This window comes from Manduca sexta, chromosome 19, assembly GCF_014839805.1.
Source record: "Manduca sexta isolate Smith_Timp_Sample1 chromosome 19, JHU_Msex_v1.0, whole genome shotgun sequence".
Lineage (NCBI taxonomy): Eukaryota > Metazoa > Arthropoda > Insecta > Lepidoptera > Sphingidae > Manduca > Manduca sexta.
This window is the reverse complement of record NC_051133.1, coordinates 13,086,794-13,112,489: the sequence shown is the minus strand read 5'-3', so window position 1 is coordinate 13,112,489 and position 25,696 is coordinate 13,086,794. Positions and strand designations below refer to the sequence as shown.

General features: G+C 34.9%; 1 protein-coding gene across 2 annotated transcripts in view; it reads left to right on the top strand.

Moving 5' to 3' along the window:
• The window catches only part of LOC119189774, a 152,617-nt gene that overhangs the window by 54,193 nt on the left and 72,728 nt on the right, over positions 1-25,696 (top strand). The window lies entirely within an intron of this gene.

Sequence of the window (25,696 nt, the reverse complement as noted above, 5' to 3'; positions counted from 1 at the left end):
TGGACATTATAAACTGCATAATTATTTATGTAAGTCTCTGTTTACCGTTAGTTATTGGGTTCTATAGGAATGTACTTGAATTTCGTTTAATTTTCCGGGCACTCATATTATTTAAAATATTATGTTACCGAATATTTAATACTAAGTATATTTACTGTTATAAATAAATGGAGTGCATAAAAGCGGTCCCAATAAATTCCATTGTATCCAAGCGTCATACATAGAGTTATCAATTTCTGGGAATCGGAACCGTTCATACAGCTTTTTGTTTATAGTAAAATAGAACATAAAATTTAATAAATATCGTACAATTTACTAATGATTTATCACTTGTAAGTAACGCTGGCATTATTTAATTTTTCTTTTACATTTTCATTCATTTAAGATTGGGTAGTTTTTTATTGTGTATTCCTGTATTCAAGGTTTTAGTACTAGATTTTACAATGACATTCAAAATACTAAAATTGGCTAATTGGTTAGGCTTGTTCGCGATGACTGATCTATATATCCTTTATAGGTAACTGAAAAGTTGTTTCCTAATATTAACTTGCAAATATGATCTTAACATTAAAGCGTTGGTAACGAAAACAGGATATTTTTAATCTAGAAACAATACCTCCGAAGTCTTTAAGAAGGATTTACACCATTTATTCGAATTCCAATTCACACCACTTCCGCTTTTATTCAGGCCAAGTTACAAACAGAATCCAAATCAAAGTCCCCAGTATATTGTTGAATATAATTAATACGAACAAACACTCGGTCGACAGTAAAAGCGTGTGTTGTGTCACAAACGGTGATTGTTATAAAGCATAGGGGGGCTACGGGAGCTCGAAGGGGGGTGGGAGGGGGCCAGGCGGCATCTGCGAGCGGTTACACACGTCACAATGGAACGCCAACAAACTGCGTTGCTGGCTGTTCGCAACAGCGCCGGGCCCGCACCGCGCTCCTGACGTCAATATTTTCCCGCCATTGTCGTAAGATAGGGTTACCGGTGAAAGAAATGATCTAAACGTTAAATAATGTCAAAAGTTGATAATTAGATTGATGTTCGATTTTAAGCCAGAAATATTATTTTTTTATTGCAGCAGTGTACCGTACCTCGCTTTATGTGGAAATTTTAGATTTTCAAACCACAATGTACAAAATATGCCCCGCCAATTCAAGAAATGCTCTTTTAGGTAATAAATCACAAAATAACAGTCTCGTAGATATGCCGTGTTTCAATGATAACGGACTATCTAACTGTTCAGAGTTAAATGCGTGAAACTCAGCTAGTAGTTTCGTGAACTAATGTAACACAATATTCACGGTATTTTCATTACCGTTGAGCTAGAAAATGACGTATGGCACTCGCCAGAATTACACATTGAATTATACCAATAGGATCGGATAGTAGATGGCAAAATATCATGTGAGTGACAGAGACAACGCTCTAGGAAGACTAACCTAATCTTCTATCTCTTTCTAAAACCAAATGTGACATTCTTTGGCGAGTACTAAATCGAAATCATATCGTAGAATACTTTACGCTTTGAAACTAATTTATTTATTAACGCACAAAATATCAGTCCAGTTTTCTGAAAACGAGCTAAAGTTTTGTAAACACAGAATTGGTTTCCAGTTTTGCATAAAGCATTTCACGTCTAACCAGAGAAACTGAATTAATTTGTATGCAAATTAGTTCGTCTTGCGGATTAATCCGGGGACGTCTATACTTTGTACCAGTAATAATTTTATTATTGAGAAGAATTAAAGAGTATAACGGTACCAGTTGCATTATGTACGTACATAAATAGAAGAGTTGAATACGCATATAATGCGAATGAATGTGGAAGTAACGACGTCAAACAATCCGCCTAAATTCGCTCGTGTATTCCACGAGTAATGAATAACTATAAGATCTTGTCATTGTTTCATTTTCCAAAAAAGGAATAAAGTACGCCAAAGATTGATGACGTAAGACATTGCGATAATTAAAAAAATATATATAAGTAATAGCAAGCGGCGATAGCCTAGTTGGGTGTGGAACGGACTGCGAAGACGAATGTCCGCAGGTTCAAATCCCAAGGGCACACACCTCTGACTTTTCTAAAATCATGTGTGTATTCTTTGTGAATTTATCGATCGCTTTAACGGTGAAGGAAAACATCGTGAGGAAACCTGCACATCTGAGAAATTCTCTATAGGAATTTCGAAGGTGTGTGAAGTCTACCAATCCGCACTAGGCCAGCGTGGTGGACTAAGGCCTAATCCCTCTCAGTAGTAGAGGAGGCCCGTGCTCAGCAGTGGGCGAGTATATAATACAGGGCTGATATTATTATTATTATATAAGTAATAGAATATTGTGACAAACTATAAATGCGCCCTATAAAGGGCAACGTTGAGTAACTATCAAGAAAGTCGCTTCATTTTAAATTAATTTATGTTACATCGTTAATAACAAAGTATACAGCTAGTAATTTTAACACGATAAATCAATTTAATTTCATATTATAAAGCATTTTAAAGTGATTAATCCAAAGTCTACGTTATTTGCGTCAAGGGGAACCATTTATTCTTTATTTCAAATTAAGGTTGTTTGGAATAATGAGTAAATTGTGTTTTGCTTAAAATTCTGAGTTAGCCGTTGTTTTCGTCTACGAAACGTTGATGGAATATTAATTTCAAATTTTTCGACCCCGCTCAGGGACACGGTTGGGTGTCTGAAAAAATCTTTTAACGAAAAATACATTTTAAATTCTAACGTAATTAGGCAACTGTGTAAGGTTTTTGGAGTTTATGGTATTATCTGATTGTTAACTGCCACCTACCTGCAAATGTAGTCAAAAGTTTTTATATAATTGTTACGTTAAGATGTTCATAAACTATTTTTAAAATAATGTTATTCTCCATGGCATTTGCAGTTCTATGTGCACAAGATAATGCGATATAAGAGTGCATAATAAATAATATAGATACAAAACGTGAAATTAGAGCTATATTTAAAATTAGATTACTGACGGTTTTAGTTATTTATGTTCCAAATTCAAAAAAATAAAATTTTATTAATATTATCTTCATTAAAATTTCATTCCAAAATCAAATTTGTCAGTTGGCAGCCCTGTCCGAGTAAGATGGCGGGCGCGTCATTCGTTCCCGCCTTCATTAGACGGATTGAACTGAGACAATGTACGCGGTATCCGCTTGTAAATGATCCACTGCGATGGATCCAAGCCACGCCTATCCCTATTGCTAAATAATTAACTTTTAATGTTACTTTTCCGGTTAATATTTTAACAATGGGTGCGGCTATATGGCTGTATTGGCAGGTCAAAACTGTTTTTAATGTTGTTAAATTGCTGTTAGTTATGGGTGCGCCGGATTTTTCTCTGATTGTGTGGTTTAGGATAATGGTCATTTCTATTTTTTTTATTAGGTGGCACTAGTTGCACGCTATTTACAGAATAATATTCGAATACACATCCAGTGGACGGTTGGTTTTATAGGATCTTATGACGTTTATCATCAGGCGCACCTGAGTGGCGAACATTTTCCTTGATCTGTCATTTATTCAAAAATAAACCAAGTGCCTGTTTCGCATTTTCCTAGCAAATGCCATTCGTCGCATAAATGTGTAAGCCGACGAAATATAAGACACTCTAACCCAGTGTAATATATGCTCTCAAATAAACGGTTATAAAATAAGTACTGTCTACAATACGATTAATATGCTGACTGATAAATTACATTTACTTGAAACTTGTAAAATTGGACTTTATTTATCTAATCCGCATTACTTAATTGGGTAACTGACCCATCTAAGCGTGACGATACAATTGAAAAACACAAGGCTCTTTTATTTTTGGTAGCTCAGCCAGAGGTCCAAACAACAGCTTCATTATAAGTGTAACACGAGACGTTACAAGGGCTTTGTTCGCTTGATGTCGGATGTGTGTTGACATGGATCAACGTGTTTAGATGTTAGTGAGGACCTTATTATAGAACAACAAATGGTTTGTATAGATATATACATAGCTTGTACGCCACTAATATAACAATGGAATCATTGATGAACCTGTTCCCTGGTATAACTGCCAATTCTAAATTAAAACAGTTATTGTCCTTTCTGGCAATCGAATATAGAACCACAAGTTCATGTCCTAACTTCGTTGCCATGGAACGATATGAATATTTTATTTTTTATTCAATTGGAACGGCTCATAAAGCCAATTACAGCAATTACAAAATACGATTAAAGAATGAATAAAATTCGATTCATAAGTTAATATTTAAAAAGAAAAATTATTTTATTTTATATACATAGGTATAAATTGAATATCAACCACACACAACTGTACATTAATCCAGTTTCAATTGCAAAACGGCCATTTAGATTTTAAATCGTCATTTAAAGCAATAAAAATAAAGAAATAAAAGTCCTTACTGGCGGCATTTTCAAACTACTTGAACGCGAAACTGTCAGAAATGATGTATTCTTACGTACAAAATAAATATGCGCACTAAAATACGCGTATAAACGTCTACACACACCCTTATATCAGCAATTCACACTTGTCGCTTGCCACAATAAACCTGTCAGAACGTAAATAAAAGTAATATTTTTCGCATCCACGCAATTCATTCATAAACCTGTCCCATATTGCGGCGAGTGCGTTACAACATCTTCTACTATCGGTTGCGTCGGCGACCCAAATCTGTCGCGCGGCTCCATTGTAGCGCGGCTGACATGGGTATTGTGCGTATTTGCTATGACAATTTAGATTCCACGCAGAATTTTGTGTAAACGTTACGACAGTTGTGAACTATCAGTTATAGTGAAAAATGGTTGTTTAAAGAACTGCAGCGCATTAGCAATTTTGTTGTTTTGGTATATCGTAGAATCTGCTCAGACTTTTAACGGTTTAATTGGTTTTGAAACATTTGCGCTTTTGTGTTAAATAATACAAAATAAAAAATATTTTTTTGTATATTTACTTCACTGCTGCCAACATTTATAAGTACCAAGTCAAGATATCGATATATATCTTAATCGCATGCTAAATATAGATTTACAAAATTAATACTTAAAAGCATTTACGACAAACACTATTATCTTAAATATAAAGATAATTTTATCAACTGATTAATTCAGTAGTAGCTAAATAAGGCAGTTAATATGGTTTCATAAAATAAAAATATATTGTCGTATCGGATGTAGCAATGGACACTACACCGCCGTGTGTGGAAGCTTTTATGCTATCAAGTTTTGATTTATTATTTGGTAAATTTATGTGTCGGCTCGCACAAAGAGTAGTCGGTGCAGACGTTAATGCGGGGATTGCGTAAATTGAGCGAGAGGGCGTCGGGAGGGATCCGGAGGGACGGGAGGAGATGCTTTGTGATACACACTCGCCGACAGATTGGGATGTAATGCGCTCGCGATAATTGATTGAAGATCTTTGTATAGTTGGTAATGGTGATATATTTTTGACTGTTATATACTCTACTATCTATGTTCAGCAAATAGATATGAATTTAAAAGTACATTGGTATACTTCCTGATTTCTGTTGTACTCCTGTTGAAAGCTAAGGCGAGTATTTGAACCAAGAACATAAGGGTTTCTCCTCTATCCTTCAAATATTAAAAATATCACAAGTTGTACGTAAAATAAAGTCTTATGTAGGGAAAATATTGTGTAAAAAATATTAAACGTTCGCAGCCAGTTACGACTACAAACAACAGGTGAGCCGTCTAATTTTCCCTAAAAAAGTAGAAAGACGAGAGAGTCTTGAATTTCAAGCTTTCAGCGACGTTGCAGAGGTCAGGAAAGGGTCACGCAAGGCGCCTTTGAAGTCAAAGGCTAACACCCAATGAGGTCGCTACGTCAAGTCAGTTATTAAAATTCAATTCACACCAATTAACAATTTCAATTGAACTTGCTGAGTTGGAATAGAATTATTCTATCGGATTTGTGAATTTTTAATCGTTTTTTTGGGAAAGTGATTTAGTGTGTACTAGATCTGTGGGAATTAACTTAAAGAAGGACAGAAGAAAGTAGTGGGTCTTCGTAATTTCGGTGCGGTGTCGAGTGTAATGCAATAAAAGCCGTTTAAATTTTGGCAAATGTTAAAGGAGACTACTTCTGTTATTTGAAATTATTAGATACTATCTACTTTTAATAATTTCAAGAAAAATAATTTGATTTATCAAAAATGTGCTATCTTGATATTGCTCGTACGTCCATATGACGCTGTTATGCACGAAAGGGTAGGTAGAGGTGCAACTGCTCTCACGGTTCGCCGAACTTATAACCGCCTACGTTAAGTTAGAGTCTACACGCGACATGTTTATGATACTCTTGTGCATTGTCTTATTTATTTATAAATACTATACTGTATGTTTCCTTTATTGTAATATTAGTTTGTATTAATAACACGTGAGAAAAATTTTGTGCGGCGTTTTCCAGTTAATTTATCTGATTTTTATATATATTTAATTTTTATTGCATTTGTCTGAAATCTAGAGAAGTCAAAAAATTCAACTATTTTTTGGATTTTGTTGTCTAACATTCGCGTAAACATAAGAAATCATTATATGAAGAAGTCTTTTAATATTTCTCAAGGAGTTTATATCAAAACCAGCTTCAATCCATTTGTTATTAATTAAGTATTTCAATAGTTTGATTTCTATAAAGATTAGGTTTTATTGACTTCTTTTTATATTATTTGGTTATACAATCAGGTAAAAAGAGTAATGTATTCAATTTTTTCAAAATATCACCGAACTAATACCTTAAAAGGAATTGAAAATCGCAGCGCTATGAATGTCCTCATTTTGTATGTTGCACGCATGTTAGAATATGAATGAATGAATGTACCAACGGGATCGATGAATGAATGTGAATGTGTTCCCGAGAAGTGAACATGAAAGGACGGGTTAAATTGATAGCGGATATTATTAACTAGTATTGAATGTATGGAAAAGTGGAATAGGGATAACCTATCTTTTGCGCAATTTATATAATTTATTTTAAAATTATGAGGTTATTCTTTTTTCCCCTGCCCTTATCTTACTTCAATGTCCCCACATTGAAGTAAGATAAGGGCCTAATAAACTGTTTGAGCATGTTTGTGAAATGATTACTTGATCTTAGTTTTTACTACCAGCCCGTCTGGAATCAATCTTTTCTGGCGGATTCAATTTGGTCAAATTGCGTGAGAAATCCACACAAAATGTTGCCCGACCTGAGAATCAAACTTAGGACCTTCCAACAACACATACGCTATCATTAGATCATAGAGGCGAGTTTACAAAAGGATTTAATAGAAAAGAAAACTAAATATGATCAGTCTTATGATGTACTGTCAAGATTATATTATAATTCTCTTTGGTCAAGATGCTTTTGCAAAGGCGATGTTGTTACTGTTTAAGGACAGTCGCCATACCGACAAAGTCATTCGTGTTAAAGTTATAAAAACACGTATTTGACGACGTAAACATCTCCTATTTTAGTAACATGAATTAGTGTCGTCTGCTACAAACATGACTCATTCTAAATACAATCTGATTGCAATAAAAGGTTTTGCGAATGATATTGTAATCTATAATTAATATTTTAAAATGATAATGGATTTTGGATGTAGGAGGTAATCACTATTTATATGATTCTGGGAATTTAGGCTATGCACTATTTTATTTCATTGTCATATTGACATTGCGTTAATCAATAAATCCACTTCGCCATTATCTCTGCTAACATCGTCAAAGATCATCCGTGAATAACGAATATTTTCACCAAAACTCCTGGTTTTTCATGTCTGTTATTTTTTTAATTATCGTTTTGTATTCTAGTGCAAATATGGCGTCTGCGCGAGTGAATTTGTGGCTGAGAGTGTGATGTGGCCGCTGCATCGAAGTCTCTTAGAATAGTAGTAGTGGCATTAGGCCGTTAAAATTAAATAACATTTTATAAATATTTATTTTCTTCGAAACTTACCCTTTTTTATTTTACCTATATGGTTCGATTAACTAATTATAAAGTGTTATTTTCAGGAAGATAACTATGTGGTTTCATTAACTAAAGCAATGTCAAAATGACCCGGTACCCAGGCGGACCCGTGCCGAAATCCTAATGCTTTATATCTTCGATTGACTATGGATCTATTTTCTCTTTGATAAAATTAAACGTTATAGAAAGTAGAACTTGTGCAAAGTTTGCTGGATTACAAATTGAAGCGTCAACCGCTGCGCGGCGGGAGCGCTTGTCACTTGTTTAATCAAATTAATCAGATCGCACGCGGGCCTTAAGTTGTGGCGGGTCTGGGCCCCAATAGAGGACAGGAAATTATGTTTGTCTTGGTTGTAAATAGTTGGTTTTCTTTATAGTGCTAAGACACAAGCTTAATCATGTGAAACAACTGCCAACTAATCAATTGTTGATTAGTCACGTTCTTTAGTGCCATTTTATGACGTGAATCTGGTGCACTTGTATAGCGTTTGCGCGGTGCCTTATACTGCTGAGATGCAGATTTACATTTGACATGAGTTCTAGGGTTCTGAAGTTCTGTATTTCTCTCACTATGTCTCATCATTCGCCTTTCGCCGTCTGTATTCCGTCCCATAATATGATTGGTGGCGAGCCCATCGCCATATCGATCTCAGTAGAAGAATCCGATATCATTTTAGCCGACCCAGGGATCGAACCTGACACCTCACCACTGCAATCACACCGCAATACAACTATGCCACCAAGAAATGCTATTCGAGTAATCGTTTTTTAATTTAAATATAATATTTAAGAATTTTTTCACGGTTCCTGAGTGCGTCCCAAGTTATGATTGTAACGTTCAGTTTGTAAATAGATGCCGACAAACTATGTAACTTATCGAACTTTAGGGAACCGAACCCGCGTCTAATTTACGTGACGCTTAAACTTTCCACATTCACGCTATGATTTTGGAAGGAATTCAGAGCGTCGGCAGCGAAGTTTAAAGTCTTTTGTGACGTTCGCAACTTCAGCGCTAAAGTAAGTAGCTAAGTTAGCATTTCACGAACTTAGTTTATTTTTGAATTAAGTATTAAATAAAAAAATATAGAATGCAGTGTTATAAATCGGATATTTTATGTTGATAATATTTTCGTCTGTTACTGCATAGTTCAATTTCATCTTGAAATAGCAATTGAAATATTCAATAAACTGTGATCACAAAAATAAAACGTTTCATTTAAATTGCCGGAAACTTACGTAACTGTGACAAAGACAATACAAAAACTTCACTTATTTCTACCGTTGCTTCCAGAGTTAATTAAAAAAATACTAATTACTCCAACAAGACCAACAGAAGGTTCTGTTGAAATAGTCGTGCAAACTGAAGAAAAGCTCATTTTGTCGAACGCGTTTGGAAAAACTGGAGATTTCCAATATCCTGTTACAGTCTTAAAGCGACCCCTCGGGACTCCTCGGAGGGCACCTAATCCGAAGATCTGTCCTACATAAGTAGCACAGGAACACACAGCTCAGAATGAGCTTCAAATTTAGTATATATTTCGAATATCGTGTTTTTGAAATTCGAAATTTAATACCAAGTTTTTTATGAAATCCTTTTCTCCGTGAATTGGAGAATTGACTAGTAGAATTAATAAAGAATGAACCTTAATATATAAAAGTTAAGACTCTACATTGTTTTTATACAAACACGGCTTAATGACCCCACTGCACCTGATGGTAAGTGGAGTGGGTTCCAGCTAGACTGTTGACATGCCGGCCTGTTTGATATTATATCAAACTTTAATATAAAAGTTCGGGGTGTATTCTGATTGTCGTAGAACTGCACGAGTTATTGATTGATACTACGACCTAACACCGTTGGGACTGGCGAGCATCTGTGTGTAATCATGTATGGTCTTATGCGGGCTAGTAAACATAAATGTTAAGTACACTACGTTAACTGTCTTAGAATTAAGAACTATTTTCATTTTTGATTGTCAAAATCATTTTAGATTAAGTTTTTTAAAAGTAGAGTTTATACTTCGACATAAATAGGTTATGGTGAAAATAAAGTGGCGTTAGAAGTGTTTTTTTCCCACATTAGTTCAAAGTTAGGTATTAGATATTAGTTCTAAAATTATATATTTCAGAAATAATTATATTATTTATCTTAATTAATGTTCAACAGTTGGGGTCATGAAGAGGGGCGAGGTTTCAATATTTTATATGTAATTCGCCCGGTGTTAGAAGTTTAAAGTATGTGTGTTCGCCGTATCGAAGGGATGAAAATACTTCTTTAGTGATCCGACGCGACGTTAGGGTTAAAATATTACTAGGTGTTTACAATATACTTAAAAGTACAAACACAATTTATTTTTAGAGGTATTTTTTTTTGTGTCGGGGCTTTCAATTTCATATTTTCAAAGTTAAAGTTATATTAGTATCTCTACAATAAGTGATAAATCAAAAGGAAAATGCGGTGCATTTCGCACACAAAGGGAAAGTTCTGAATTAACTTGTAGGTTATTTTATTGGAACAGCGCACAGAGGGTAAATTTATCCTGGCAAATTATTACACGGGTGTACTCAAGCCAAAGTTAGTTAAACCATAAAGATTAAGGCCTGCAGGTCGTATTGGCTTACATAAAGCCATTAGGCACAGCGACCTCAGGCCGGCAGATATTCAATTACTGTCGAATGCTAGATAACTGCGTTTGCTTGCACGTGATTGGCTCGTTTGCTCGTAACGCAATGTTGCACCGAAGGAGGTAGTCTTGGATTTTGATATGAGCGACAGTGTTTTTGGCCATGAGGATGGCGTCACGTTTTTGTGAATTGATATTTCTATTTTTTTTTGGTCTGGAGTGAGATATTACACTATACGTTATCTGTAGTCAAAATAATATTTACTTAACTTAATTTTTGCAATTTCTTTTATTTGAATTCCCAAAGATTTTAAATTCAATTCTGTGGTTCATCCATCTTATCTTTAAATTTAGACAGAACTGACTTAAACTGACCCACAATACCGCGATAGTTTGTTTCACGCGATAAATTATCTTGAAATATAGTATTGTAAAAAATAAAGGATAATTTTGTATCACTAAATGGATTGCCTTGGTGACGTAGTTGTATTACGGTAGGATTGCAGTGCTAAGGTCTCGGGTTCGATCTCGGTTCAGGCAGTGATATTGGGTTTTTCTACTCAGTATTAGATCGAAGAGTAGAATTTGCCAAATTTTTTTATCAAATCATGGGTAACAGACCGGAGTATACACTGCGGAAGTGGAAGCAACAATTGCGCCTCTAGCTGCCCTTTCGGGGATAAGTGCCTGTGTGTGTTAAACAGATTCTGCGAATTTTCGTACATGTACAAATAGAGTTGTATAATTGAAACGTTCAATTAAACGTATTTACGTTCGATGAGTGCTCACAATCGGATCAGTGATGCACCGATGGCCACACTCCGTACCATCCAACTGTTATTTTTGGTGAACTATTATGGTTTAGGTAAGTGTTGAATGGATATTATTTCTCATTTTATCGCGACTTCAACTCCTTAAAGGTCTTTCTGGGAATACAGGTTCCATATTTTTCCGACATAAAAGTGTCGAACCGACTCCATCGGCTCAGCGACCCAAAATAGGTCTTGACCTTCGAAGTGATACCTTCAGATTACCTTATCCTGAGCTGGTTCTCATAAGTAGCCTAAATCTTTGCAGAATATTTCAACGACGCTTATTTCAACAAAAATCCAAATATGTTCACAAATTTTCGCATTTACTATCATGAGATCGGATTACCTTTTGAAATTTTTACCCTTTGCCACTAGTAATTAGTGAAATTACTGAGTATGAAACTTACTATCAAAGTTACGACTCGCAGTTCAATTCCAAACTTTATTATTCAAAAGCAGCTACCGTTTATGGACGCTTGCTTTTACCAGACGAGATTGCTCGTCAAATCATTCGGTCACATAAAAAACTTATAAAACATGATTATGAACAGTTATAGCTCGCAGTTCCCATCTCGGGAAACGATAAAGTGTCGTCGAGTGCAGTAAAGTATATCTATAATTAGAAGCGCCGACGCGGCTCATCGGAAAGTTCAAGTGGGGGGTGCGAGCCTTATAGTGGTGAGTACCGAAAAATCAAGGGTCATTCGTTGAGTAGAGGTAAAATAAACACATACGTAAACTATTAATGTTTTTAAGGAAGGAGAGGAAGAGAGAAAGGGAATGAGTGTGGTATTGAGAAAGAAAATGGAATCTTTTTTGTGCTATTTTGTTGTGTATATGTGGTATTAAATACAGAAAAGATTGTTTTTGAAGATGAGTGAGAGGGCTCCAGAGACTATCGGAATAAGATTTTAAATTTTACAGTCTGACAAATTCTTTGATCGAAGGAACATTGAATTGTGTCTTTGCTTTTTGTGATAAGTGCAGTGGTCCGACAACTTTATCGCCTTTTCTATAAAATAGCCTAAGTCGTGTACGACAATAGTTTCTACCATGTATTTATTAACATAGTAACAATACAAACGCTTCGTTTCATAAATCAAAAGATTAGTTTCATTTGAAAACAACGTAAACTCCTAACCTAAGCAGACTAAAAATTACTCTGTAATATAAACTTATGTCCATTTACCCTTAGTTAAGCCGCAAATATTAGCTGAAGTATCGGCCGGTAAACATCGCAATGCATCTATTCAATCAGGGTGGGTAAACTAGTGGCTTCTTCGTTTCCCTCAGATGCATCCAATCAACCGTTAGTTTTCCTCTGAAGTAAACACTGCATGTTACTTACTTTAATTGAGTCGATGTTACCAGATTGATTGGAAGTTGAACGGGATTTGAACATCGGTTTTTTAGTTTGTAATGAAGTGAGTTAATCTAAAGTTAGTTTAGCAAATGTTTGAAATAATGGAGGCTGCAATTTTCGAAGCGTTGGGAGAAAATTTTGCAATGAAAACTCGCGATAATATCCGAAAATTAGTTTTATTTCGATATCTAGGGTTAGTGTTTTAGTATTTTTTATACAGCCAGGGCAAAATGACCCTTCTACACCAGATGGGAAGTGGAGTATGGTCTAGATAGAGTGTTGACTGAAGATTGATGAAAATTTATTGCTCAGTTACAATCTTTCCCTGTAGATGTGTGACGCAGCACATCTTTTAATGTTTTACGTTATTAAGATTAGTTAACAAATATAAATTTAAATCCAGCAGAATCTGAAATCAATAGATAATGACTAATGACTAAACTAGGTTTCTAGGTAAGTAGATATTCTATCTTTGACTTTTCGGATGATCAACAACTTAATCCTCTAGTGATCATAAAGGCTGCAAAGTCTTTAAAACTATAATAAAACCGCCATTAAATTCGCAAAATAGTTATATTTCAATGTCTAACTTTCGCGTAAACCATTACACGTCCCGTTAATTAAAACATCGTGTTACCATTAAAGTAAACCCCACACTAGCGCATTGCTAAGTACCACTTGGTGAGTGCAGTGTTTTTACCAATCGTGTACCTGTTGCTTCTACTTTCGAGTAATGTTCCCGAAGTGGGGTTCGGTTGGCAAGCTCCAACCTCCTCGCCAATAATGTAACCGCTGTTTTCACTATTACTGTTTTGCCATTCGCTTCCTTACGAATAGTTTCAGGATTAAGGGGATAAAGTACCGAATGTCTATGAAAGATTTTGAGAAAACATGCGGATGTTATTAACGTTTTGCGCAATAACACAAAATAGCGGTAACGAGCTGTCAATATTCTGTTTTTATTATCCATGCGATTGCTATGAAGCTAACAGACTTTTAACTTTGAGCTAATTACTAAACTAATTAATTGATTACACATATATTATTTTGTATGCTTATTTATAAGTGATATACGTAAGTATGTGTATTTTGTATGTATATATTATTGTTTATGAATTGAAATATTTTTATTTATTATAGTTTTTTTATTAACTTAAATTATTGTTTTTTTTTACTAGTTAGCCCTTTCTTTCTATTTTTCTTATATCCATCCCATGTCTGTAATATATTGCTACAGCGATAAAGCCGCCATTTGTATTTAAATATTCTTGTTTTTTTTTCTATTTGTTCTTTCTTTAATGTTTATAATCGTGCGCAAAAAGAGTGAATAAATAAGTACACTAATTAATTTAAAGTAAGAATTAATTTGCATACAGTACAGCACCTGTACTCTCATCCTGTAACGTTACAAGTCTGAAAATCAAAGTAACTTCTCTTATTCTAAGTCAGTTATAGAAGAAATAGAGAAAATTGTTCCAACTACTAATCCACACTCGCACACGACATACTAACAATACGTTTATTCTCCCGTACCGTATAACAATATTAGATTCTCTAGTAACCATTTCAACACATAAGATAGGAAATCAAGAGCCCGGAAGAGCGCTTAACTGGCAACACTTAGGTGCAAACGGGTCTGGTATGTAAAGTTATAGGCATGGGTGGGTAGCGGGTAGTGGGTAGCCGGTAGTGGGTAGCGGGTAGCGGGTACAAACAGTTCCGATAGCCGGCACATCGAGTGGTTTGTATTCATTAGCCCGTGGCTCCACCGACCGATACCTCGCTGTCGGTCGCTACTCAAGGGACCGAACGATGGCTAACTTAATTTGAAAATGGAGTTCTAAAACAAACTTATCAAATGTAATTAATATTACTTACATTCATTGACGTATATTCTATAGATACGAACATCAATATAAACTATTTGTTCAAAATCTGAACTAAAATGGCAACTGTCACTGTTGTAACTTATTTATTCACTTGAATAACAAATAATTTTATTTATTTGACTAATATTTTATATTCAAATCCAGGTTTACACTTAGACTCGAGTTCTTATATCATGAGCGTCACTCCGTACACAACCACAAGTTGTCAATATTGACCATACTAAAGTCAGTTTGAATGGATTGCAGTTCAATTCAGTTGAACATTGTGAATGTTCGGAACGCCAAATCTAGTACGTAGTACAGATATATCGATGCTTACATCTGTATTCACAAATACTATGAGGATGCACAGTCCGGCGAATGCATATTGTCGCTATAATAGTTTTCTTTGGCTTTGTTCAGCTTTGTTTATTACACAGCCAACTGCAGAAAAGTTGTATCTAAATATTATCCAATAACAGCGCCTGGTTCTTTCGTAGGCATAGGAACGCCTACGCATTGCGAAGGCTGTCATGCTAAAATTTTCACAGTCTTTTTATCATAGCATTGCTTTGTACTTAGCTACATAACGTTTGTAAATGCGGGCGTTAACGTTGGTACTGACCTATTTGTTATTTGAGTTTTATTTTTAATTCGTTGTTCATGCGAACTTGTGGGAAGATGAACGCGCTGAATAGGTTATATTTTTTCATCATCTTTTTACAAATTATTATTTTCTTTTAATATGGTATTTCGATGAACGGTCGATCGTATAAAGATTTTGGCGCTAATTCTTGATATGGTTGAGCGTTGTCACTTATACTGTTTATAAAATTTTACCCTAATCCAACTCTAAGCAATAAAACCTTTCTAATACTAACTAACTCAGCGTCCTTCGTGGCCATGTGTACTCCACCGCACCCTTTGAGGCCGCCCCGTCTGCCACCATCCTCACCCCCTCAAATTACCAGCGCCACGTTTGAAAAGAAATTTTTCACAGTAAATTTAAATGATTTGATAAAGTTCCCCGGCGTACAACCTTTGCATCTCGTGTAAGTACGTTTAAAATTTGATTTTCTTGTTACGGTTTTTTCACCGACTGCTTTCCAGACAGTTTCTTGGATTAATTCCACTTGGTTTGATGTCATTGAGCTTGGGTTTGGATGAAATTAGTTTGCTCGACTTGAACCTTTGTACTTTAGGGCACTGACTTATAACTCGTTTTAGAGACGATTTATTGTTGTAGAAATAGTAGTAGTAGTAGAAATAGTATGATGTTTTTATAGCATTTAAACAAGCATTTAACACGTCAAGGCAAGTCACCTTCGTTAATGGAAATAGTGTAATCGTAGGTATTTGCCCACATTAAAGGATAACATCGAAAGTTAACACGGGATATGGATTTTATTGTTAAGTCTTCATGAAATGCAGCAACGAAAGTGGTATTTGTCAAATGTTGGTACCACTTCGAGGATGCTAAGTTTTTTTCATATAGTCCATTCATAGTTACATGTATATTATAAACTACAGTTGATTTGTACCATTTGATAAACTATTTCATCATAATATTGTGTAAGTAATTATAATCGCTAGTTATGGAAATTCGACCATCGAATTTATTATATTTGTAACGTATATTGTACATACGTTTTATATTTATGCACACCTCGATATAAATTTTAATCATGTCAAAACGGACTTATCTATGTGACTCATTGTGCGTAATGTGATTAACATGGTTTACAACGTTTTCTTTTTATGTATTAATATATAGATTATAATAGATTTTTAAAATTATGGTTATGTTTGATATTCAGTATTCATATTCAAGAAAAAAAATATTAATCTCTTTTCATTTGGCCATTGCTTGTAAATGTTCTGAGTGGACCACGGACTTCAACCATAAACAAAAGAATATAAATGTATCAAACGCACGATAGTATGTGTGTGTGTGCGCCAATTTCATACTTCTCTGTCCGAGTAATTTTCGGAAAAGGGTACAAAGGATTTGCTTCACGTATTTATATACTACAATTATAAATCAATTATAATAGTAGTAACTTACCTAGTTTAATCTACGAGGATTTCATATTCGGTAAATAAATCTTGCAGACGTTACACGCTCGTCTTAACACGACAACCGGACCGAACCGGCGACGCGTAGTTAGTACGAGCTGTTAAATATTAATGCAATTTGTCGAAGATTCTTTGATGAAGGCGAACTGCGCAGAAGGAAAACTGGTTTAAAAACCTCTGCTCGGTAAAATAAACAGGACAAATATCAAGCCTTTGACGAAAAATATGAGACGTGCGAAAAAATCACGGGCATCCTCTTCAAAGCTGGCGGGAATTATTTTTTGCATAAATTTCCTTCTAATTTAATTCAGCGTGTCAAGTGGCACGATGATTATACTTAGAATAACTCAAATTGAATAATTTGCCGCCGTTTCGTCACGTTTCGTTTTACGGAGAAGTTTTGTCTTTATAGGATTGTTTTATTTCGATATTCCACATTTTGGTAGCTGATTAAGTTCGTCCAAATCTTGTGTTTAGGTTTTATATAAAAGATAACTAGCAGGTTATTAAAATTATGTAATAGCTTTTGTGGACAGTAGGCGTGCAGCTATATGGAACGGGAGGTCTCAGGTTCGATTCCCGACTCTGGTATAAACCTTAATTCTTGGAACCTGGCTACGGGATGGTCTATTATGATACTTTAAATAATAAAGTTCTACGCTGGTACTACGCCACACTCCACTGCAGTCACACTCTGAGAATAAGTTGTTTTCCTAATATCCAATGTATACAATAAATTTTAATAGAAATTTTTTGATACTGGGACCCTACTGGCTGCAATCAAGGTGAAGAGTAGGGGCAGCTAGGACTTATCGTGGTAATTTAAATCTTACGGCATTTGAAATATGTTTTCATTTAACGCAGTATTTTTACGTCTTATTTATTGCTCTGAGATTTGAGTCCCTGGTCGGACAAAACAGTATCAGCACGGAGACAAAAATGTACGCAGGTCATGGAAATAGGTTCGTCAACTCTCACATCATGGAACGGAATACACAGGTGAAAAATAGGTGCCCTGGTTGCACCTCTGCTTACTCCTTCGATAATAAAAGTGGTTTTGTATTTATTTATTGCGCTGATGAGCATAATATTAATGATAGCTTTGCTTGAGTATTAAACGCATACATTAGCAGGTAATTAAACAGTGCATTATCTAAGTGAACGTGTTTAGCTCGAAGCACTTTACAGACTTAAGTTGGGTGACATTACAGCTAAGCTAGAATCTAGATACGCCGTCGGGAAACGGATGTGAGTTTTTTTCGGCGCCGCCGGAGTCTCCGATAGCTTTTTATCGGCTTCTGCGAGTAAACAGAGTTATCTTCGTTATATTTTATTTATAACATTTACGAAGTCTATTTCGTTTTGATAAAAGTTGTCATTTATTTTTTTTAGAGGTCATTTATGGATTTGATTAAGTTTATAAGAAAAATAAAATTTTAATTTCTTGTGTTTATGTGAATGATAGACATCGAAATACAAAATCTTTGGACTTTATCCCAGTTTTATTTTCTACTCCCGATGTTTAGAAGACTGCAGCTTTCATGGTCACAGGTTGTACTGAGGTCATGGTCGTCCGAAAACTTAGTTACAATATCTATAATAGAAATATAAATGATAACAAAGGCATAATTACAAGTTATGTATGGCACCTACAGTTCACTGATATTGCTGAGCTGCGACAAAGTCTTCTAATATAGGACCTACATACGAATTTCGACTATTCATGTTATCCGAAGCGAAAAAACTAACAAATCTTGATTGGATTTGGTCGGATTCGGGATGTCACCATTTCTATGTACCTGTTTGAACTAAAACTGGAGCATTGAGGCTATTATATATTTTGTAATACTTACTATTCTTTACTAATATTATACCATTATTGTTTAATAGAGTATAAATAACTTTATATGGTGTTGTTTTTATACACTTTGTTTTTTACTATGCCCTGATGTTTCCTTAATGTGACTTTCTACAAAATGCTACAGTGCCGAGTTTTCAGGAGATTCATGATGGCCCCTAAGGGTACAAACATACGGAACCCTTCCACTATTCAACCCTATTTTGCGGACATTATCTTTATTATGTATAAAGTGTTTGACAAATTCATCAGTTTCTGTTACCTGCCTCGATGGAGTTGTGAAGATTTTAATTTTTAATTGTGGTATGAGATATGATCGACTAGCGGAATAACAATATCTATGCAGATAAAACTACGATGCTTCACCTTATTTCCAAGTAACTCCTCTTTATAATGTGATACCAGCCCTTTATTATACACACTGCCTATCACGGGCTTCCTCTTCTATTGAGAGAGATAAGGCCTTGGTCCTCCACGCTGGCCTAGTGCGGTTTGGCAGACTTCTTTTAAACAACGGCAACTTAGCTGAGAAGAAGCTCTTAAGCTCTCAGCTGCCCCCCGCCTCGCCCTCCTAGAGGTTCTAAAACTCGAATGAATTCACCAATTCTATTCCTAATATTCCGTACGCTCAATTACGCTCTGCTCTATGTTATTGTTAAAGCGGATGAGGGGGAATGGGGGAGGAACATGTGCTCTAGACTTTACCTACAATTCATACAATTCTCATTCTCCATATCAACTTGTCCCCCTCTGGGCCATCGGCTGGCGACGCTCTTGGGTATATAAACTTAAGGTTGACGTTGTGCTCTCTTTTCCTAAAAAATCTAACCCGCTATCGCTCCCCACATGTCCCACACCTAAAGTTTTAAGTCGCCCTAACTAATTTTCATGACGAGGTAAGATTAATTGAATTTGACGGCGTACCGCTCCGTTCTTCGTTCTCCGCTCCGCTCCTGCCCGACTTAGGCGATTAATAAAAACGTTTTATGTTATAAAATTTTCATTATACACAAGTCAGAGCCGAGGAACGTATTTTTCTTATTTGTTGGGGATCGTTTCGTAAATTAATTGCTTAATGCTTTTGAATGTTGCTATACTTTGAAATGTTTTGATAATTATTGTTTATAATGGAAAAAAATAAAATACTCTCAATAAATATCTGCAAATTACAATAATATACATGCTATAAACATTCTGAGATATGAATTACGAAAACACATAATTGTTTACTCTTTATTCAGAGTTGTCTTTCCTGCAGGTAAAACTACATTAGGAAATTTCCTAGACAAAAAAAATAATCTTGAAATATTCTTTATTATATGTATATAACACACGAACAAAGTGCTATGTTAACAGATTCTAAGAAAGTCTCTATAACATTATTCTTAGTTGTAATAAACTTAATACCTAGAAAATTAAGTTAGAATTGTATTGCTTATAAGTCTTATAGATTTAACTAGTTTATAATTTACTGCTAAGGCCCTAAGTCTTACAACAAAGGAAAAAGAAATCCTTTATAATATCAGATAATAATGCCCAATATAAAGTAGGTGAAAGCATGAAAACACGATAACTCAGTCTCCAGGGCCGGCGCTGATCGTCAGTTTAATGAAAAAGCGACCTTCCAGTGAATTGACAGCTGACCTCTTATAGATCTTCAGAGGCTGTGTGCTGATTACGTGACTTTAAAATTCATACCAATAAAATTACCATTTAATGATAAACGATTTTAGATTGATAGAGTTTTTAAAAATGTTCTTAAACTAAAATATTATTAAAATTGGAACAGAATCAATTAAGTAAATTTTTCATACGAATCCATTTTGGGTAAAGTGCCTTTGTTAGAATACAATAATGTCCACTGGAAAAGAGACCATAACTTTCACAATTCTCTTCTCTAAGTTATAAAACCAATTATCTTGATCGTTCACACTACATATTTTGTGAACCCAAAGCCCTCAAATCAAAGTTTTGAACAGGGATACGAAGGTAAACAAACCCAAACCTTACCGTTTGGAAACGAGATAAAAGGAGCAGCGGTAATGGCGGACCGCGGCATTAACTAGAGACCAACAAAAACAGAAATCAGGACTCACCAGAGCACCCTAATTACGAGGTAACAAGAGGTACAGTTTAAATATTTATTGAGGGAGCTCGCGGTAATTACAGAGTGCCTTCCAGGGAGGGCCGCGTGGGATTAAATTGTTTCCCTCTAAGCGGTTACGAATGTTGTTATTTCTACTATAAACGCAACTTTGTGGAATCTAAATCATATAAGAATTAATATGAATTAATGATCACGCGGTGTTTTTAAAGTTACTTTTCAGTGCATATTAGAAATTATAATGTCTGTAAAATAAGATTCAACGTAAAAATACTCAAAAAAGCCAATTTTCAATATTTAATATGACAAACATATTTGATGTTGTAAATGTTAGAGGAACTATAAGAAACTTTTGGTCCCACAACTTAGACTCGAAATAAATGTTTGTGGATAGTACAAGCTATTTTCTAATATTCAGATTCATCCCCTCATCACAATACGATACAATTATACGCCATAGAAATTATGTCAATAATGTACTATGTAGATGTGCGATTAAAATTAGTCACATGGTTCTGATGACATTTAAAAAATGTACACTGTTCTCAAATTAAAAAGGGGATCATCACATCCTACATAAATTAACAATAAATACGACCCCCCGAGGAGACGTCTGAGTGCGTGCCGGGATGATATTTCCACATTTTAACAAATCCCTATTATGCGGATGTTAATTTGTTAAAAAAATAAGCAAAATGCTTGTTTTATTTTTTATTTATTTTTAGGTGATAGGTATTTTGTATGCGTGATTCCCTGAAGTTATTTCAGGCCACTGCTTAGTGTAGGTATGTGCTATTAAGCAGCGGTGTGTAATCCTAATTGTTGTGGTTTGCACGATATACTAGCCAGTGTGATTATTTGGCATTATTGTGGTGTTTGTGAATAGAATTATACCTATATACATATTATATAATTATGAAATATCAATATATTATTATATTTAACAATATACATAAACATAATATATACAGTTCACTGTCTCGAGCCCACGGCGCCATACACGTATACGAGATTGTATTGGCGAGAGTGGATGCGTTTTATAGTATAGTGTGTGCCGAACATGTGAAACACTACACAAAAGTAAATAATACAATCAGATACATCAATCTGTCATAGGATTACTCCATGTATTTCCATGCAGCAATCAAACTTATTCAGTTTAATAAACTTTTTTACTTATTCAAGTTTTCCGCCATGTTAGCGGTTTGTTCGTCGATTATTCTATAAAATACTCGAAACCCTTGAATATACTTTAGCGTAACATAATCTTGAGGCGTAATCAATCTGACTAACCAAGACTAATATCGCAGTCTGGGTCGAGTCACCCTTTTGACATTGACTTACTGTGAGACCACTTTATCTTAAAGTATTACGTTTTGGAAAAGGTTTCTTAACGCCTTCCAAGTCGATTCATCTAGTTTCTATTATCACATTTAGGTTCAGTATACGTGGGCTGTAATTTTTCTTGGATTCAAGTCCAAAGTCAAATATTTATTTTGAAAATAATTTCCATGGCTATCATAACCTTTCGATTTTTAGAATATAATTGTCCATCTATGTTAACAAATAGGAAAAGGTTCTTTGTCACAAGATGCCATACTTTTTCATTACCCGACGATATCCATCATAGTGTCGTGGACAGAACCGGGAAATTAATTACACTTTCACAATTGTTTGATTGAGCCAATTGGAATCTCTTTGGATTCTGTAAATGTAATGGCCAATGCGACCTGTATCTGAAGTTAAATACCCGATAACAATGGCCAACGAAAGCCGAAGTTTTGCGAAGTAGATATTTACGCCTAATATTGTTACCTTATCTGTGAAACGAACTCAAAATCTTCAATTCTATAGTTTTATAACGCTCAGCTAGTGAAACACAAAGTAAATTAATTAATATACTTACCATAGATAATTCTTGCATCACAAAATCCATCAAAGCTAAGCTACTTTGTAATTGACAAATTACATTGTACATTTAAACTAACCATCTAAAAGGGAAGCGTGGCTCGAGCGGTCCCTAAATAAATTATTTTGTTTTCGAAGGCTCTTGAGGGGTCGGCAGAACTGCCTCTGGGCTCAGCTGTAGCACCTGATAAAATACCGTCTCAGTCCTTAAGATGCTGAAGGGACAAGTGATCATGGTAATTGTCTCCCGTTATTTAAATAAATTAGTTCACCTTATACTTGTGAAGACTGCTAACGATTAGATATTGTGACGAAATATGTAAAGCGAGTTACTAAAAGAGGAGAGTAATAACGGGGTATTGAAGCTTCATTCTAATATTTAAGAGTTAATTGGTAACATTTACAGCTAAGTTTATGGCTTAAAATTTGCAATAATAAAATTAATTGTAAAGGAGAATGCCCATTTTTGTATGAGAGTTGGGCTACGCTTGCGTCTGTACAAAACCTTTACTAAACTATAGGGAATATATTCTAATTTTTATACAAATTGAAAACAATTAGATATTCGATGGGAGTTCGGAGTAATAAGAATTTTTATAGCGCGGTTATTTTGAGGTTAAGTATGGACTGCAATAATTTAAGGTAGAAAGTACCTACGTGCCTAATTAAGTTCAATATTGCAGTACCTACTTGTTATTGCTATAAGCGATTATTGGGCGGTCTTTTCACCTAGCTTTAATTGCCCTCATAAGTAACTGATAGGTACTAACATATCTGATAAGACGAAACTCCAATAAAACTTCTAAGATAGTATGGCGGAATATTAGTTTTTTCACAGAGCATACATATGTTACCTGACCCTTTGTCTATATGTTTTTCTAACTTACGACTTATTCTATTACATGGATTACCTAATCTTTATTTCCACCTACTATTATCTCACTCCAATATGGGGTCAACACATATTGTAGAATAGATTCAGCTTAGTTTTTATGACCGGCCGTATGCCTGACGCGAACTTTCTTTGGAGGATTCCGACCCCAGGCAACTCATGTTAAAAATACCGAGATAAAATGTTGCTAGGGCTGGAAATCGAACCCAGGAACTCACTTCACAGCCTGATCAGGCTAATAGTTAATTATCATAGGGAAAGATAAATAAAACCAGAAATACGAAATCCGATGCATATTTTTATATAGATGTATATTTTTAATAGAGGTATATATTCTTCGCATCCCAAAATTAACACAAGAATTTGATATAGCTGCAGCACGTTCACATATACTCCTGAAGTGAGTGAATGACTTCTTGCAGCGCTGGTCGGGTCATGTCATGTCGTTGTTGTCTGTGAACCTCTCTATTAGCTGATCTCCAGCAGGCAGCACAAACTCATTTCAGCCTTGAAACCTAAAATATAATGTAGAAGTTGAGTAAACATGTTCAGATTATTATTATTGTTAAACTGTTTTCTTTAACTTTGGCAAGTTTTTTCCCACATTGTGGGTATGTTAATAATAATCTACATAACTTACAAACTGGACAGCTCGTCCAAGAAATATACTTGTCGTTGCTGTGGCGCCGCAAAGGTGCAGTCAATACACCGCCGGGATATGCCGTCTCGATTAACTGTCCTGGGTCTAGGCTCTAGACGACATTGTGTTGTTTACTAAAAGCCTTCCGTCTCAAAGTTCGAAACACACACTATACACACACGTTGTTTTTTTTTTGAGGATTAACAGAGGATTTTTCGACTCAACATTAAAATACATTAGAAAAACACTCCGATCTTGAGTAAGATAAAATATATTAAAATATTATAATGATTTAACCAAAGAGAATACAAATACTACGTAAGAGATTTAACATTCAAACAAATCTAAAGTGTCAAAATATCATTAATTTCAGTTGCCAGTGTAATAAAAATATATACTCATATTTTCATTACTTAAAAATAAAGTCCAGACATGTTTTAGCTGACTTTTGTATTTCTGTCAATGCAAGTACATGTCGCCATTTGTTTGTTTTTGGAACGATTAATATTTTCTCTTTTTTTACCAGTTATTTGGAGTTTGGTCATAATTATTAAGTAAAATATATTCTTCTATAACAATATATTTGAGATGAATAATATATTTAATACATATATTATAGATTCAAGTACGGGCATATTTATTGTACAAAATATTTACTTTTTTATTCCATTTAAAAAGGGAATTTGTTATGAATTGGTATCAATTCGCCATATTGGCAGTAAATTATCCGGTGTTTCATATGCAACAATTAAACAACTTTTTTTTTTCATATCTTTTAAACCCCCATTCGCTTACCACTGAAATAAATACAAATGAAGTGATAATTAAAACGATGATTTTTCGTGGATATTTGGTTAAGACGCATGACTGACGCGAAGATAGCCTGGTTTTGGGCATTGTCCTACTATGGATCCGCTATCTAAAATTTAAGCCTGTTTTGGCGGCAGCGGCATCATCAAATAGCCCCATGAAAGATCAGCGCTGGTTTGCCAGTATGTTGAGTTGAAGCTGTTTTATGACAACTTTAATTTTAAATTGTTATTTTGTCTGTTTGTATTGTATTCTATAGATTTTATTGTCACAAATAAACTGCTTCTTCTTCTAATGTTATTTGCCAGAAGGGAAACTATACAGCGAAATGTATTTGGAGTAAGTATTTCACGCGGGTGGAGCCGCTAGCAAACACTGTGAATGAAATATCTAAAGATAAAATTAATAAAAAACCAAACACATAAATAACAACGGTCATAAGATCAATATAAAAATTCGACGATTTCAAAGAGAACTATTCTAATTCCCACGGCGGACACGAGGTCGGTGACACGCAGTTACTGATATTATCTCGAACGCTGCTCCTCAATTGGTTAATGTTCTCAGCTATCAAATGCTCTTAAGGATTATCATAGACTTGCAGGCACATACACATTCTAAGACAAATGACGCGCCGTATTGCATTTCACTGCTCCATAAAAAACTAAATTGCAGAGGACCAAATATGCTCATTTTTTTTTGTTTTTAACAACTTTTGCTTCGTAGTTTGTAGGGTCTATAAGTGAAGGC